At 34.6% G+C, this 16,862-nt stretch overlaps 1 pseudogene; it reads left to right on the top strand.

Moving 5' to 3' along the window:
• Window positions 1–334: 334 nt before the first annotated feature.
• LOC120243389 lies at window positions 335–1,152 on the top strand (annotated as a pseudogene).
• The last annotated feature ends 15,710 nt before the right edge of the window (window positions 1,153–16,862 follow it).

The following is a 16,862-nucleotide window of genomic DNA, read 5'->3' as shown; positions in this document are numbered from 1 at the left end:
CTTTATTTTGTTTCCTTTTCTAAAGGACCACTATCTTTCACTGGCTTGTTTAATGCTTGAAAACTATTGTTTCAAATATTTTGTTTGCTTTCTAGTTTCTAAGATGGATGGGCTAATGTTTTTGTGTTACTTCAACATAGCTTGAAGCAAATATCCAATTTTCAATTCTTAAAATAGTTTATTTATATTTCTTGCTTACTTGGGTTGACTAACTCTTTCACTTCAGTGTTAAATAGAATCACTTGTTTGGGGGTATCCTTGTCACATTCCTCATCTTAAGTGAAGATGTTTAGTGTTCAAAATGAATGATATTTGCTCTTTCCCATCCTGCAAGATGGTGGTGGAAAAATCTGAGAAGCAAGATACTGAGGAGAAGTACCCTGAAGCCAAAAAGGCTGATGCTATGGCAAGGTTAATAAGGTACCCTCAAGGTTAAAATGCCAATGGGTAAGCCCCACTACAGCCGAAATCCTGTCCTAGTCAGAGGAATTGGTAGATATTTCTGGTCAGCTATGTATTCCAGAAAGCCTATGTATAAGAGGAAATATTCAGCAGCTAAATGCAAGGTTGAGAAGAAAAAGAAGGTTCTTAGTACTGCCCCAAAACAAAACCAGTTGGTGGGGACTGGAGTGGTTAAAGTTTGTAAAATTCCTAGGTATTATCCTACTGAAGACTTGCCTTGAAAGCTGTTGAGCCAGGGGAAAAAAAACCTTTCAGGCAGCCTGTGAGAAAACCGTGAACTAGTGTCACTTCCGGAACCATTTTGATCATCCTCACTGGGCACATGAAGGCAAGAGGGTGGTTTTCCTTAAGCAATTGACCAGTGGCTTGCTACTTATGATTGGACCTCAGGCCAATCATAATTGGCCTCCATTGAAAATGATATCCTCAGAGTGAAAATCCCAAAACATCTCATTGATGCTTACTTAAAGAAGGAGAAACTGTGTAAATCCAGACACCAGGAACATGAGATCTTCAACACAGAGAAGGAGAAATATGAGATTGACCAGAAAGCTGTAGACTCTCAAATTCAGCCAATATTCAAGGGTGTTTATTAGCTTCAGGGCCACCTCCACTTTGTTTTCTCTCACAAATGGAGTTTATCCTCACAAATTGGTGTTCCAAATTTTTACAAAGAATCTGATTAAATAACTGATCCATTTGAAAAGAAGAAATGGACGATGTTTGCAGGAGGCTTTGTAGATGCCTTTTATGAAGTTAGGGGGTACCACTTTATTATAATTTGGTAAGAGTTTTTGTTGGGAGCCATTCTGAGCCCACTAGTTGAGAACACTCCTGGTGAGGTTAAGGCAAGTTTGCACGGTCTCTTGCCAATCAGATGACGACCAATATCCACCCCCACTCAATTATTTCTGCTTGAGCACTGACCCCTAAGGTACCTTGTTGATCAATATCAGGAGTGACTTGTCCCCTTATTCCAGCCCTGGTATGATGATTGCACCTTGTGAAGGAACTTATTGTGGGAACTTCTTCTTTTGATTATGGGAACAGACATCGTGTCTCCAGAAGGTCCTATTTCCCTCCATACTTTCCCTTGAGCTATGAATAGGCTAATGACCCTCACTTATAAAAGATTGACCTTTACATGTACAATTCTGTTTCTACCATTGCGTTAGTCCAAGATATTCATACAGATCAACATGTAATCATCTAACCAAAAATGTCTCTCATGCCCTAGCTATTCAAGAAATCATAAAACTAGACACAAAGGTAAACACCCTCGAAGAGGCTATTCTATGTTTTGGAAATGAGCTAAACTCTTTAAAGGTATGGTTGGCTCTCCGGTGCCGTAAAGAATATAACTGGAAAATCAAGTCTTGCCTGGGGACAAAGAGCCTCACTTAGAGAGAAGGAACAGATAAGGGCAGAAGATAAGTTAGTACATACACCTTTGCTAACTGATGGTGTATAGCAGCCCCTTCCCTAAGGCCTACATTCCACAAACACCTTCCCTTACCCTGGCAGGTGTGATGAGGATGGATAAGAGTGTCTACAAACCTATGACTTAATCGTAGTGTTATTAAAATGTGAACACCCTGTTATTTTCTCAGTTACTTAACCTCACTATAATTGGGAAAGTTCTGCAGGAATACTTCTTCTGTAAAACCTGTTTCTGTACATTTTCCAAAAACATCACAAAGAGCTATCCATTGTAAAAATTCCGTTTTCTGATGCCATATTAACCTTTGACCTATAAATAAAGACACCAAAACCGACAGGATAAAGATGCCTGCCTGGTGATCAGAAAGGATCTCGGGGCTCTCTCACTCTCTCTCTCGCCGACACCGTCCATCCTTCAGGGATCCCTGGACATTCCTGAGCCGGCCTCCAACAAGTTTTATAAGGAGTTGTTTATAATGACTTTCAAATTAGATCAAAGATACCTTTGGCAATTAAGAGTTTCTCTCTTAATTGAGTGATACACTGAATGACGTTAATTTTTTAATTTTGAACAATAAACGTCCCTAACCCTGAAATAAATTTGTATACTTGAAATAATGCACAATAAGAAATTATATTCCTTAATAATGCCTGAATATACTTTAATATTTTGCTGAGAATATTTACATTTATTTTATGGTTATGACTTGCCTGTATACTAGCATTATTGTTTTGTTCAAATTTAATAGCTTTTCAAAAATCAACTTTTGTTTCTGTTTTCTATTGAATCCATATTTTATAGTTGATGAGGTATGTCCTGTCTTTAATTACTGTTTAGTACTGTATCTATAGATATATACTGCTATTCTTCTGCTAACTTTTATGACTTAAGGTATGGCTAATTTAAAGTTTATTGATTCTTCTTAAAAATGTAAATGTTTAGGGGCTACTGGGCGGCTCAGTCGGTTAAGTGTCTGACTTTGGCTCAGATCATGACCTCACGGTTTGTGGTTTCGAGCCCCGAGTCAGGCTCTGTGCTGTCAGCTCAGAGCCTGGAGCCATCTTCAGATTCTGTGTCTCCCTCTTTTCTCTGCCCCTCCCATGCTCACACTGTCTCCCTATCTCTCAGAAATAAATTTAAAAAACATTAATTTTTTTTTTTAATTTTTGAAAAAAAATGTAAATGTTTAAGGACACCTGAGTGACTTAGTCAGTTAAGTGGCCAACCCTTGGTTTTAGCTCAGGTCATGATCTCACGGTTCTTGGGTTCAAGCCCCACATTGGGCTTGGCACTGACAGTGCATAGCCTGCTTAGGAATCTCTCTCTCTCTCTCTCTCCCTCTCTCTCTGTTCCTTCCCCACTTTTGCTCTCTCTCTCTATCTCTCTCTTTCTCAAAATAAATAAACTTAAAAAAAGTAAGTGTTTAAAATATACATTTCTTGTATTTCAGCTACACTGCACAAATTTCACTTGTTATAGTGATTATCATTCAGTGATTGTCTTTCCTACTAGACTTTATGATTTTTGACTTTACTCACCGATAAACTAAATATTCATTTAAAATTTTGAAATACATGTTCTTTAGTACTATTTTTCTTATCAGTTCTTTGAAACATGTTGATATGTGATTTATTGCAATATTTTTTCTTATACAATAGAAATTTATTCTCTCACGTTTATGGACTCTCTATGTACATCATTGCAACTTTCATAAGCACTATTATGTGCTTAAAAAAAATGTAGATTTTCAGAGGGAGCTGTAGTGCCCTAAAGATGTCTATTAAAACAAATTCAAGTTTTCTCTGTTTAGTTACACACATCACATAAACACACATGTACGTTTTATGGCGTATATACAGAGATAAATAATTAAAAGTAAAATAGTGATATATTATGTGGTAAATACATCGATATTTCTTTGATCCAGTAAATAATGGTATAAGTATTTATGTACATGTATTCATACACATATGCACATACACATATTTATGTGTTGATCTATTAAATACTCACATAAGTGCTTTTGATATTTCTGACTTTGCTTTTGAGAGAATTTTTTTTTTTTGACCAGATTTGGTGCTCTTTGTTAGAAAAAGAGGGAAACAAGGATTTCTGAAGGATTTTATTTACTTATCTTCCTATTGTTTATTGTTCTAAACAACCTAAAGTCTGGGATTGCCATTTACTGATGAAAACGGAAGGTCAAGCAGTTTTAGTGGCAAGTTGCTGCAGATTTTGATGTTCATTCTATATAGATTTGGATACTTTAAATTTGAGATATTAAGTAAAAATCCAAGTGGAAATGCCAAGTAGGCAATTGGATATTTACATCTGGATTATGATGGAAAAATTAACCTAAGAGTAATTTTGTATTTTTCCGAATGAGACTGACTTGAGAAAGATAAGGCCTTTCTCTTTGCTCTGTTTAAAATTATAATCTCCATTCCCCTGAAAACATTATCATGCTTCATTGAGTTACTTTTTTTTTCCAGAACACTCATTACATTTTAATGTACTAATTATTTACTTTTTAATTTTGCTTAGCAATCTTTCCTAGTGCAATAAACACTCTTAAGAGATATTTATCTTTTTTTTTTTTTTTTAACTGTTGTAAACAAGTGCTAGAGTAGTGCCTGGCACATATTAGGTGTCCAGTAAATACCTGTAAACTTAGTAAATTAATTATACTTTATTTCTTTTTCTGGACTCAGAATTTCCCCCACTTCAGTTCATTTAAATAATACTTAAAAAAAAAAAGACTTCCTCCATTTCCTACACTTAAAGTTACTCAATGTAATAGAGCATTACTCTGTGAATTTAATTTTCCATATTACTCTACCTTCCTTTTCCTTTGTGTTGTATTTCTTTAATTTATGGCTTTCTCCTTATTATTTCTTTATTTTTTATTTATTTTTAAATTTTGATTTGAATTCTTAGTTTAGCAATTTTCACTTTTTCTGGTGTTGAAATATTTTCATCAGAAGGTATGCATTTGCCTCTAACTACTATTAAGCTGGATCTCACAAGATTTGAAATAGAATTAATTGCTTTCATGTTTTTGCATTTTGAAGTTGACTTTTTTAGCTTTCAAATACACCTTGACTATATTTAAGATAAAAATATATATTTTAAATTTGAATGTGTTATTTCAGGGAGCACAGTAGATAGTAATTATATTTATATGATGTTTTTATCTAACAAATCACAAAGGTATACATTCTATTCAATCTTTAATACAACATTATACAATAATGTAAATAAGGTAAAATCATTTCATTGTTAAGAAAATTAGGATTCAGAAAATTAGGGGGGTAGTGAGCTGAGAGCTTGAACTTTAACTTAACCTCAGTTATTGTTACCTTGAAATGGGATTCACTTTTTTTCTTCCCAATATAAAAACAATGATTCAAGCATTCCACTTTTCTTTTACATGTATAAAGAAAATAGTATTGGTTGATATATCTTCTAATGTGAAGCATTGTAATGCATATACATATAAGCAAATTCATATATCCAATCTTCTCTTCAATTTTAATAAATGCTTCCCCCACTGCCTCATGGCCTTTTAATGTTCCTAGGCAAGAAGGCATGAATTTATGTTATTTGAATCCCATGCTGTATTGCACTTATTATGAATTATAGTTATTAAAATTAACTGAAGCATGAGAAGAGTTTTTATTTATACAACTATAATTATTTCCAACTTTACAGCTGTAAAGATATCTGAGTATCCTTCGAAGAATGTGACATTTAAGTAATAGTCTTAGGTTTGTTAAGCAGAAATTCTCAGAGCAAGAACTTTTTTCCAACACTTCCAAACTCATTTCTGTATTATTATCTGAATATATCACAATAGTACTTTGTTCTGTAAAGTACGGAACATATTAAAGCCAAATCACCTAAGCAGGATGGAATAGTTCTGACTTGTTAGGAGTTGTTTCTTTTTTTTTTTTTTTTTTTCCCTGTGGTTAGAGTGGAATTTTAGAAAGAAGATAAGTATGTTGTAGTGAAATGCACATTGATTTTTATGGTCCAGGTATTGAATTTAGCATGTAAATTTACTAATCACTAAACGACCTTGAGCTTAACCTTCCCAACCTTTTTAATAATTTTTTTAAAGAATTTTTAAATGTTTATTTATTTTTGAGACAGAGGGAGAGAGAGAGAGAGTGTGTGTGTGTGTGTGTGTGACCAGAGGAGGGGCAGAGAGAGAGAAGGAGACATAGGATCCAAAGAAGCAAGCTCCAGGCTGTCAGCACAGAGCTGGATGTGGGGCTTAAACTCACGAACCATGAGATCATGACCTTAGAGGAAGTCAGACACTTAACCAACTGAGCCACCCAGGCACCCCACCAATCTTTATTTACTTGTAGGTAAGATTTCTAAGTCCAAATAAAATGAAAATTTATAAATAAGTATCAAAATGAGAGTAGCATGTTCAACCAACAGAACTATTGTTTTACTTCACAAAGCTATCATAGTCTTGGCATATTCATATGTCAAAGTGTAGTGTAAGAGAGAACAATAATGCCACATCAGGAGTACCAACAAATTTTGATGCGGACTTGCACATTCAGCAGAGGTCATCTGAGGACTGGTAGTCAATACAGCCTCATCTTTTTGACTTTCTACATGCTTCTGAATTAAAATGTAATTAAACAGAGTGCCTGGGTAGCTCAGTTCCCTCCTTTAAACTCTGGGTAGAAGCATTTCTAAAGGAAAATATAACCCCTGGGTCATGACTGATTGTTTGATCTGGGTGGACAACAAAAACATCACAATCATTTAGCTACTACCAAGTCTTCCTCATCTCAGCAAAGCATACCACTAACACATAATCTGGGTCAGACTTGATTTGCCCCTTCCTTCCATTTTCCAATTCTAATCAAATGTCAATTTCTCTTCCAAAATAAATTTCACGTCTTTGGTGTTTTTTGTTTTTGTTTTTGTTTTTGTTTTTTAATCTTAAGGGTTACTTCTCAGGTAAAGCTACTATTACTTCTTATCCAGATTATGGCAATAAACATATATCTCTTTTTCCCGTCCTTTTGTGACACCGATCCATTCTCTGTACTTTAGAAAGGAAGAACTATTGGAAAACTAGCCTTCTTCCCCACCTCAATGTGCTTCAAACTCTTCCTTTAATGCCTAGTTTATTAGATTTATGGCTAAAATTTTGATATAAATATACAAGTCTTGCACAATCTTCTTCTGTTCACCATCCCAAACTCTTTTTATTACTACTGTCTTCTGCATACATTCTGCTGTAGCTTCTGCTCCTTTCTGTGCAAAATCACAATGCACTTTTTCTCCTCCAAGGCTTTTCACTTGATATTGCCGTTGCCTGAAAAACCTTCTCTCTCCCATGGCTAGCTTCCTCTGATCTTTCATGTCTCAGAATAGATGTCAATTTCTGAGAGAGGCTTCTTTTCTGACAACCTGTCTAAAGGAAACCGAAGTCATCAACCGAGTTTCTCTAGATCTCATTCCTTTCATAGCACTTCTTGTAATAGGTAAGTATCCCATTTAATTATCTGCGAATTCATTTATGGTCTGTTAATTCCAATAGAATTTAAAGATGATCAGATCTTGCTCACTGCTCTCTCCATAGGAGTTGGCCCATAGAAAGCTTTCAAGTCATATTTGCTGAAAAAAAATATATGAGATTATTCAACCGTGCAATGTGTGCATTTATCATGGGATAGATATATTGGTGCCTGATGGGATGGTGTTGCCAGCACCTCTTCTATGAGAACCCTACATACTCATTCAAATGAGCAGAGCTCTGTGGGTTATGTATTTGTCTTTCAAACGACACTTCCCTCTTGACCCTGCTTGATTAGATAACGGGATGTAATCAGACTGGGCTAAACAATTTCTTTATTGAGAATTCACAGTGAGAAGCAGAGAAGTGGAGGTAGGACATGAGTCACATTAATGGTAAAATTTCAGAGTTAAAAATGATGACATCTGGGGAGCCTGGGTGGCTCAATTGGTTAAGCATCCAACTTCGGCTCAGGTCACGATCTCACAGTTCATGGGTTCAAGCCCTGCGTCGGGCTCTGTGCTGACAGCTAGCTCAGAGCCTGGAGCCTGTTTCAGATTCTGTACTTCCCTCTCCCTCTGACCCTCCCCTGCTCACACTGTCTCTCTCTCTCAGAAATAAATAAAAAACATTAACAAAATTTAAAACAAGAATGCTGACATCTTCATTCATTAGTCTGTTGCTAAATGCTATGGCTACTGCCTTAATTTTTGCAGTCTTGCTGTTTACATATTTTTCTTGGATTTTTTTTGAGCTATCCCTATTTCTTCTAATAAAATTTCATTTTTTTCCTGAAGAAGTTTTAGTGGAGTGGTTTTGTGTTATTTTCAACTTAAAAATAATCTTATCATTTACAAATAGCAATTAAAAAATCTTTGTATAATATATAAATATGTTTTTTTCTCTTTAAAATTATTTTTTTGTTGTTGTTTAAGTATAGCTGACATACAATGTAGTGTAGCTTCAGGTATACAATATAATGATTTACAATTCTATATATTACATAATGCTTACCACAGTGAGTAGTCAACATACAATGTTATGACAATATTATTGACATTATTTCCTTTGCTGTACTTTTCATCCCTGTGACTTATTTATTAACTAGAAGTTTGGGCCTCTTAATCCCCTTCATGTATTTCTCTCATCATCCACCTACACCTGCAACCACTGGTTTGTTCTTAGTATTTATGAGTGTTTCTGGGTTTTTTGTTTATTTTTTTTCATTTGCTTTGTTTTTTTAGATTAGCAATATAAATAGATGCATATGGTTTTTCTCTTTCTCTGTCTAACTTATTTAACTCGCATGATACATTCTAGATTCATTCATGTCATTGAACATGGCAAAATCTCCTTTTTATGGCTGAGTAATATTCCATTAGTTCTTTGTTATCTATTCATCTATCAATGGACATTTAGGTTGCTTCACTATCTTGGTTATTACAAATAATGCTGCAATGAACATAGGTACATATATGTCTTTGAATTTATGTTTTCATTTTCTTAGGGTAAATGTAATTCCACTACGAGTGGAATTACTGGGTCATATGGTATTTTTGTTTTTATTTTTTTTAGGAACTGCCTATACTGTTTTCCATAAGCTTTGCCAATTTACATTCCCACTAATAATGCAAAAGGCTCCCTTTTCTTCTCACCAACACTTGTTATTTCCTGTCTTTTTGATATTAGCCATTCTGAAGATGTGAGGTGATACCTCACTGTAGTTTTGATTTGCATTTCCCTAATGATTAGTGATTTTGAGCACCTTTTCATGTGTTTGTTGCCATTGGATATCTTCTTTAGAAAAATGTTTATTCAGGTCCTCTGCCTAACGTTTAGTTCTCTCTCTTTCTCTCTCTCTCTCTCTCTCTGTGTGTGTGTGTGTGTCTGTGTGCGTGTGTGTTAAGTTCGTTAAATATTTTGGATACTAATTTTATCAGATATATCATTTACAAATATCTTTTCCCATTCAGTAGATTACCTTTTCATTTTGTTAGTGGTTTCCTTCTCTGTCCGAAAGCTTTTCATTTTGATGTAGTCCCAATAGTTTATATTTGCTTTTATTTCCCTTGCTCAAGGGTACATATCCAGGAAAATGTTGTTAAGGCTAACATCCAAATATTATTGTATCATTGCCTATTTTCTTTTTTCTTTTTGAGCTTTATGGTTTCAGGTGTCACATTTAGATCTTAAATCTATTTTGTTTACATTTTATATATGTGTAAGAAAGTGTTACAGTTATATCCTATTGTTTGTTGCTGTTGAGTTTTCCTCACACCACTTAATAAAGAGCTTTTCTACTTGTAGGGATGAGCACTGGGTGTTATATGAAAACCAACTTGACAATAAACTATAAAAAAATAAAATAAATAAAATAAAGAGCCTTTCTTTATCCCATTGTATATTTTTATGTCTAAAGCATATGTGTTCTTTATATGAAAAAAAAACATTTCAAGATAAAATAGATTTAATAGCTAACCCAAAGGGGAGAAGTCTCTTAACATTTATAAATATTTAATATTGTTCTGAATATATCAAGTTATTTGGGAATAAAAGTATTAAAGCAGACAAGTTAAATAGATTAATAGATGCATCTATAGTCTATTTGAAACTATCCTAGATTAAGTCTTTTAGTTTGATGATTATTAATTTTCTGAATTTTTATTACCAATTTAGAAATGCTGCCAATACTATTTCATTGGGAGTTCTTGCTGAGGATGCTGGGAATCTAAAGATATTGACAAAATGAACAAATTAGATTAACTTGCACAAATACAGGTTAATATGTCTAGGGCATTATAATATGAAACAGATTACATGAGACGGAATTGTTTGGAAAAAACATTGCCAAAAAATTTTCCCTCAAGGATGATATGCAATATACACAAACATTTTATAATATTATGCCAACTATAGACATAGTTGGAGAAATAGCAAGATAAACCATAGAGAGCACATCATGGAAAGCAAAGATATGGATTGAATTTATAAAAATAGGGCACATAATGGTAAATAATAATATCACTTATTTCAATTTATATAGCATCATTTCTTTGAGGAGATAATATAACTATATAGTTATCCATATCATTTTATTGGTCTTTAGTACAAGAAAAAAGCAATCAAATTTATAAATAAATAGGGAAAATTATAAAGTGAAAATTCAAATGTGGTCTCTTTAATGTGCTGACAAAGGTCTCTTCATTATATTATAGCCTCCAATAACAAAGCAAAATGGAAACAAAAAGCATTAATAGCAACAACAAAATCACCGTCACCATTTATTAGTATATTATAAAAGACCAAGAATGTAGTTTAATAATAAAAAGAGTCTAACTTGAGGCTTACCTTAATAAGTGCATCAATCTTTTGTTATTTCTATAGAATATTTAAGAATACTTAAAAAAAGGATAAAATACAAATCAAATGTTGAGATGGCTTCCATTAAAAAAGATAAACGGAAATAGTAAAATGAAAGAAAACATTTTATTGAACTACTCAAGTAGCAAGAGGAATCTTATAATAAAGAGATACTTAGTAGTAGAAATCTAAGACTTTATATGTAAAGGGATGAACCAAGAAGCTATCCCATAAATGGTGGGCAGGAAGATTTTATGTATTTTAAAGTATTGGAAATATCCTTTTTGTTTGAAAAGTAGCAGTTTGAATATGAGCTACAAAATTTGTGTGTTAGGAGTGCCTGGGTGGCTCAGTCGGTTAGGCCTCCAACCTCAGCTTAGGTCATGATCTCACAGTTCATAAGTTTGATCCCTGTGTCGGGCTGTCTACTGACAGCTTTAGATTCTGTGTCTCCTTCCTTCTCAGCCCTCCTCTGCTCATGCTCTGTCTCTCAAAAATAAATAACTGTTTAAAAAGTGTTAAAAATATTTGTTAAAAAATAAAAATTGTATGTGAAACATGATTTTAACACTACATTGCTTTCAAGCTACAATGAGAAATATTTCTAAAATATAGATGGAGATACAAAGTTATATAACTCTGTTTCTCTCTCTTAACCCATATCAGACATGGCTGTGTCCATGTCTGTTACCCTCTAGTTTATGCTATGAGACAGACTATGACTTTTTTCTTTTTTTTTTTTTACATTAGATTTCAATAAGTGGATGTATCATGAATGAATATTATTTTGTTCCTTCTTAACTAATTTTATGCTGGCATATATATTCATTATTTAGCAATATTACTTCAACTGATTCTAGGTTTAAAGGGGTATTCCCCCATCAAAATTATATAATTGATTTTACTTTTTTCAATTTTTGGTCTGTTTTTTAAATTTCTTTCTTCATTTGCAGTTATTTTGTTGTAGGATTAAAGTGAAGTTCATGTTTCTGTTTCATAAGTGATAGTGTGACAGATGAGCTTATGTTTCCAAAATCATGCTTTTAATTCTTTTCTCTTAAGACCTATCATAGTGAAATAAAACAAAAGATAAAGGAAGTGATATAAGGGGAAATACTAAAGCTACAGTCTTCTTAACCACATGGGCATCATTGTCCCTTTTCTTACTTTTGACTTTCTCTGCTTCCTTAGATTTGCAGTTCATAACTTTCTGTTCACTTTAAGCTTTAGCATCAATGATATTTAATTAATAGGAAAAATCCCTGAAATTCTAAAAATGATAAAAATAGAATAGCCAAGGGATTCCTGGGGGGCTCAGTAGGTTAGGCCTCCAACTTTGGCGCAGGTTACACTCTCACAGTTGGAGAGTTCGAGCCCTGCATCACGATCTTTGCTGTCAGCACAGAGCCTGCTTTGGATCCTCTGTGCCCTCTCTCTCTGCCCCTCCTACACTTGTGCACGAGCAAGCTCTCTCTCTCAAATAAATAAATTAAACCTTACAAAAGCTATTTTAAAGAATGGAATACCACTCTGGTGATTGAACATTTACTTGAGTAAAGAGTTATGAGCAAATATATCAGGTGAAATAATTTTAAGGACCTGAAGTTTAGAAATTGCCTTTAGATAATGTGACCATGAAGCCCATGATCCAAAGAAGGACACTATTAAGATTAAAATGTCTTGTTACTTTTGGCTGTTTCTACTGGAGAAATTGAAATACATGGTATTCTTGCCTTAGGGGATAGTCTTGACCTTACAAGCTTAGAGGAATCTGAGATCAATTTTTAACAGCAGTTACTTGTTCTTGGTACACATCACAATGCCTGTAGAATAGTAAATACTTAAATATTTGTTGAAAAAATTAATGAACATTGCCATATGATCCAGCAATTTTACACATACCCAAAAGAAATGAAATCAGGGACTGAACCAGATATTTATACCCCATGGTCAACAACAATATCACAATAGTCAAAAGGTAGAAGCAACCCAGTTGCTGAATGTTTGGATCCCTCCCAAAATTTATGTTGAAGTTCTAAAACCCAGTGTGCAGTGTAGCTGTATTCGGAGTGGAGACTCTAAAGCAGTAATTAAGGTTAAATGGAAGCATAAATGTGGGTCTCTAATCTGGTAAGATTAGTGTTTTTATAAGAAGAGATACCATAGAGCTATACACACTCTCTCTGATTCCTTGTGTGTGACACAAGGAAAAGTCATGGGAGTGCACAAGGAGAATGTAGCCATCTACAAGTCTGGAAGATAGCTCTCCCAGGAAAACAAGTTAGCCAGCATCTTTGATCTTAGACTTCCATCTTCTAGAGTTGTGAAAAAAACAATTTCTGTTTTTGAAGTCACCTAATTTATGATTTGTTGTTGGGCAGCCTAAGCAGCCTAATACAGATTTTGGTAGTGTAAAATGGAATATTCCTGTAATACGTACTTAAAAAGAGTGGAAGTGGCTTTGCCCTGAGTAGTGAACAGTAGAGTTTAGAAGTAGGTGCTGACAGAAGCCTAGATTGCCTTTAAGGGATAGTTAATAGAAATATAAATAATAAAGACTGTCACAGACTCTGGGTCTAAAATTCTTTCTTACTCAGCATGAAAGTGGATGCAAGATTAAAATGTGAGATGACTAATGTCTGGGAAAAGATAAGAGCCCTGATTAAGGGTCTTTGCTCTGTTTTTATTAGGATCAGAAGGTTTCTAAACATAGTGATGGATGTGCTCAAAGAGACAATGAAACTGTGAGCATTAACTCATGAATGTGAGGGAAAGGGAGTCTTGAAAATATGTGGGATTAAGGGTTTGAGTTAATACAAAACAAAATCCTGGTGCTGGTTGGCCAGGCGGAAGGTTGTTAATAGCAGACATGAGGCACCACCTTTGTTTACCTAACTTGGTCTAGGGGACAAGAAATAGCAAGCTCCCTCAGGGTCAACAAGACACCTTTCTTTTGTTAATTATCTATGCTCCTGGCAACTTCATGCTGCAGCCCTGTCTAGCCCTATTTATTTGTTTACCTAATATGGTCCTTCCTGTGAAAGTGGCTTTCTGCTATAGTACTAAATTGGGGGGGGGGGGGGGCAGGCACTTCTACCCTAAATACCTAATCTTGTTAATTTCATGTACCTTTGTTCTATACTGGGGCCTTTGCCCTGCTCTCTGTATACTAGGGCCTCTGCCCCACCCTCTCTATACCTATTTAGCTAATCTTGTTTACCCATACTTGGATGTGAGCATCCTATGGTTTTGTAATTCTTTGTGCCTTGTTAACCCATCAGTGCAGGCTCAGGGAATTACTAAGCTTATTCCCCACAAAAGGCAATTCTGTTGAGGAAGAAAGGAAGAGAGCTATAGAGGAATCCTCTGTCATTGTAGAGAATACATACATCATCGTGAAGAGAATATTATCATTAACATGGGCATTAAAGGCCATTCTGGTGAAGTCTCAGATGGAAATGAGAAATATTGGCTATTGCAAAATTCAAGAAAGGTGATCCTTGATATAAAATGGCAACACAATGGGCTGAGTTGTATTTTACTGTTGTGTGAAAGGTAAAACTTACAAGCAATGAAATTGGATATTTAGCTGAGAATATTTCTAAGCAAAGTGTTGAAGGAACAATTCCATACATCTTATAGTAAAATATGTGAGGGGAGGGATAAATTGACGGAGTTGTTAGGCACCCCACCCCCACCCCCCAGAACTTGAAGATCTGGACATTCAGCCTTTCTGTGTTGCAAAAACTGAGAAGGCTTATTCTGAAGAGGACACTAAGGATGTGGTTGAACAATCATTTGATGAGGAAATTAGTATGAGTATAAACTTGAAGATAAATCAGTTGTGTCAGTAGAAGCTGGGAATAGAATTGGAATTATACCAGTAGAAACACTGCTCACTGGGAATGAAAGAAACAAGAAAATGGGACAGAATTAAGGCAGATTGCTAACAAAACAAGGGATGAATGACCCTGAAGGTGATTCAGAGATCATCACTCCCACATAGGCCCTGGGAACAAGTTTTCTCAGTCTCAGTTTGGGAGGGCAGAGCCCTTGATGCCAAGTGAAGTCACAGAGCCATGCCAGAAAGCATGGAGAGATGTTGCATCTTCCCCCATGGGCCTGGAGGGCAGAGCATGGAACCAAAAAATATTATTCTAGAGCCATAAAATCAAAGGATTTTAATCAAAAGCATCTTAATGGACACTGAAAGCATTTTGATCTTTTGAAGTATTGTAATCTAATTAAATAGATAAGTGAAGACTTACTTGCTATAAAGAAGGGTATATTGAATTGAGGGGAAATGTTCTTTTCTGACTGTGCAATGTACACAGTCTCAAGATGGCTAAGTAAACAGATTGCCTTCATGGAAAAAAAAAAAAAAAAGATTTTCTTAAAAAGAAAAAAAAATAAGATCAAATGGAATTTAATTTGCTAGATTTTGGACTTGCATGGTTGCGTCAGACCTGTTCCCCCTTTCTTCCTTGTCAGGTAATCAAAGATTTCCATGACCTCCATCTCTAGTCTTGTCATTAATTGATATAAATCATATTTTCGCACTTTATTTGCACACAGTGGAGAAGGCCACTAATCACTAACCCATGGGCTTGGAAGAAAGTGAGCTAAACCCATAAGATTATCTATCATATGTCAGTGATCAAGCCTATCAAGCCATCATATTTATATGATTATTAATGTTCATGATTTTACATATAAAGAAATAAAGTCTCAGGGCATCTGAGTGTCTTACTTGGTTAAGTGTCTGACTCTTGATTTCCACTCAGGATATGATCTCATGGTTCATGAGATGGAGTCTTGCATAAGGCCCTGTGCTGACAGTGCAAAGCCTGCTTAGGAGTCTCTTTCTCCCTCTCTTCTCTGCCCCTTCCTCATTCACGTGCACACATCACTCTCAGAATACATAAACACTAAAAACAGAGAAGAAAGGAAAAGAAATAAAGTCTCTACAAGGTTATATACTTGAAAAAAAATCACCAAGCAAGTGGCAACTTATTAAGTTATTAACAAATAACTTCTTAACTCCATCGACTTGACTTATTATCTACTGCTCTCAACTCAGTCCAAATAATTATAATCTCTTTACCGACTAGCACAATAGCCTCTACACCATGTTCGTTATCATTACTGTATCTCCTCTCCACAGTACAGCGATTGAGTTCTCTTCAAAGCACGTACCTAACTATATTATTTTGTGTCATAAAACCACTTGGTGGCTTACCAATATTTTTAGGACCAAGACCAAAGCAGAGCATGAACTTCCCTGACTATCTTTTAAGGTTCCTGTTCTATAATTTACTTTTCCTTTCCCTGGTCTTTTTTAAGTTTCTTAAACATGATATACTTCTCATAACACAGAGTATTTACCTGTGAGATTCATATTCTCAGGCACTCTTTCCCTATTTTTCTTTGCTTAATTAATTTCTTCTTACCCTTCAGACTTCATGTCAAGGGTTGCTTTCTCATGTGTATAATCTCAACCTCTAACCAGGCTAGGTTGGATTCCATTACATATCCACAAAGATTTATTTGCTTCGTTTTCTGTTTTTCCTGCCATCATGTCATTATTTGATGAATGTCTCATACACACACTAGCTAATACACTATGGGACTAAGAAGTTTGACTAATTGTATACTCCTAGTCTGTAAGATGTTGCTTAACATAAATAGGTACTTAACAATCTATTGTTGAATGAACAAGTGAGCCAGAAAGAGAAAGTATATTTCAATGCTTATTATTATGCTAAGTCTGTTGTGGAATACTACTCCAGAATAATAAAAAATGAGAGTAAACTGTAATCTAAAAAAAAATATTTTATAAGTTCAGTATTAAAATTTGTAATAGGTATCATAGTCTTATTCTTTCATAGTCTTATCATTTTAATCTGTCATCATTATATAACTATTATATAATCCATAAGAACAAGAGTGCTTCTAAGTTACGTAACAATGAATATATAATAGCATGATTTCTAGTGGCTATTTGAATGTAATTTCTTGGAAAATGGAATCTTACATTACCTAAAGAATTTTAAC

The sequence above is a fragment of the Hyaena hyaena genome, unplaced genomic scaffold (assembly GCF_003009895.1).
Source record: "Hyaena hyaena isolate Hyena2069 unplaced genomic scaffold, ASM300989v1 scaffold_340, whole genome shotgun sequence".
Taxonomy (NCBI): Eukaryota; Metazoa; Chordata; class Mammalia; order Carnivora; family Hyaenidae; genus Hyaena; species Hyaena hyaena.
The sequence above is the reverse complement of the archived record's forward strand: the minus strand, read 5'-3'. Positions and strand labels throughout refer to the sequence as shown.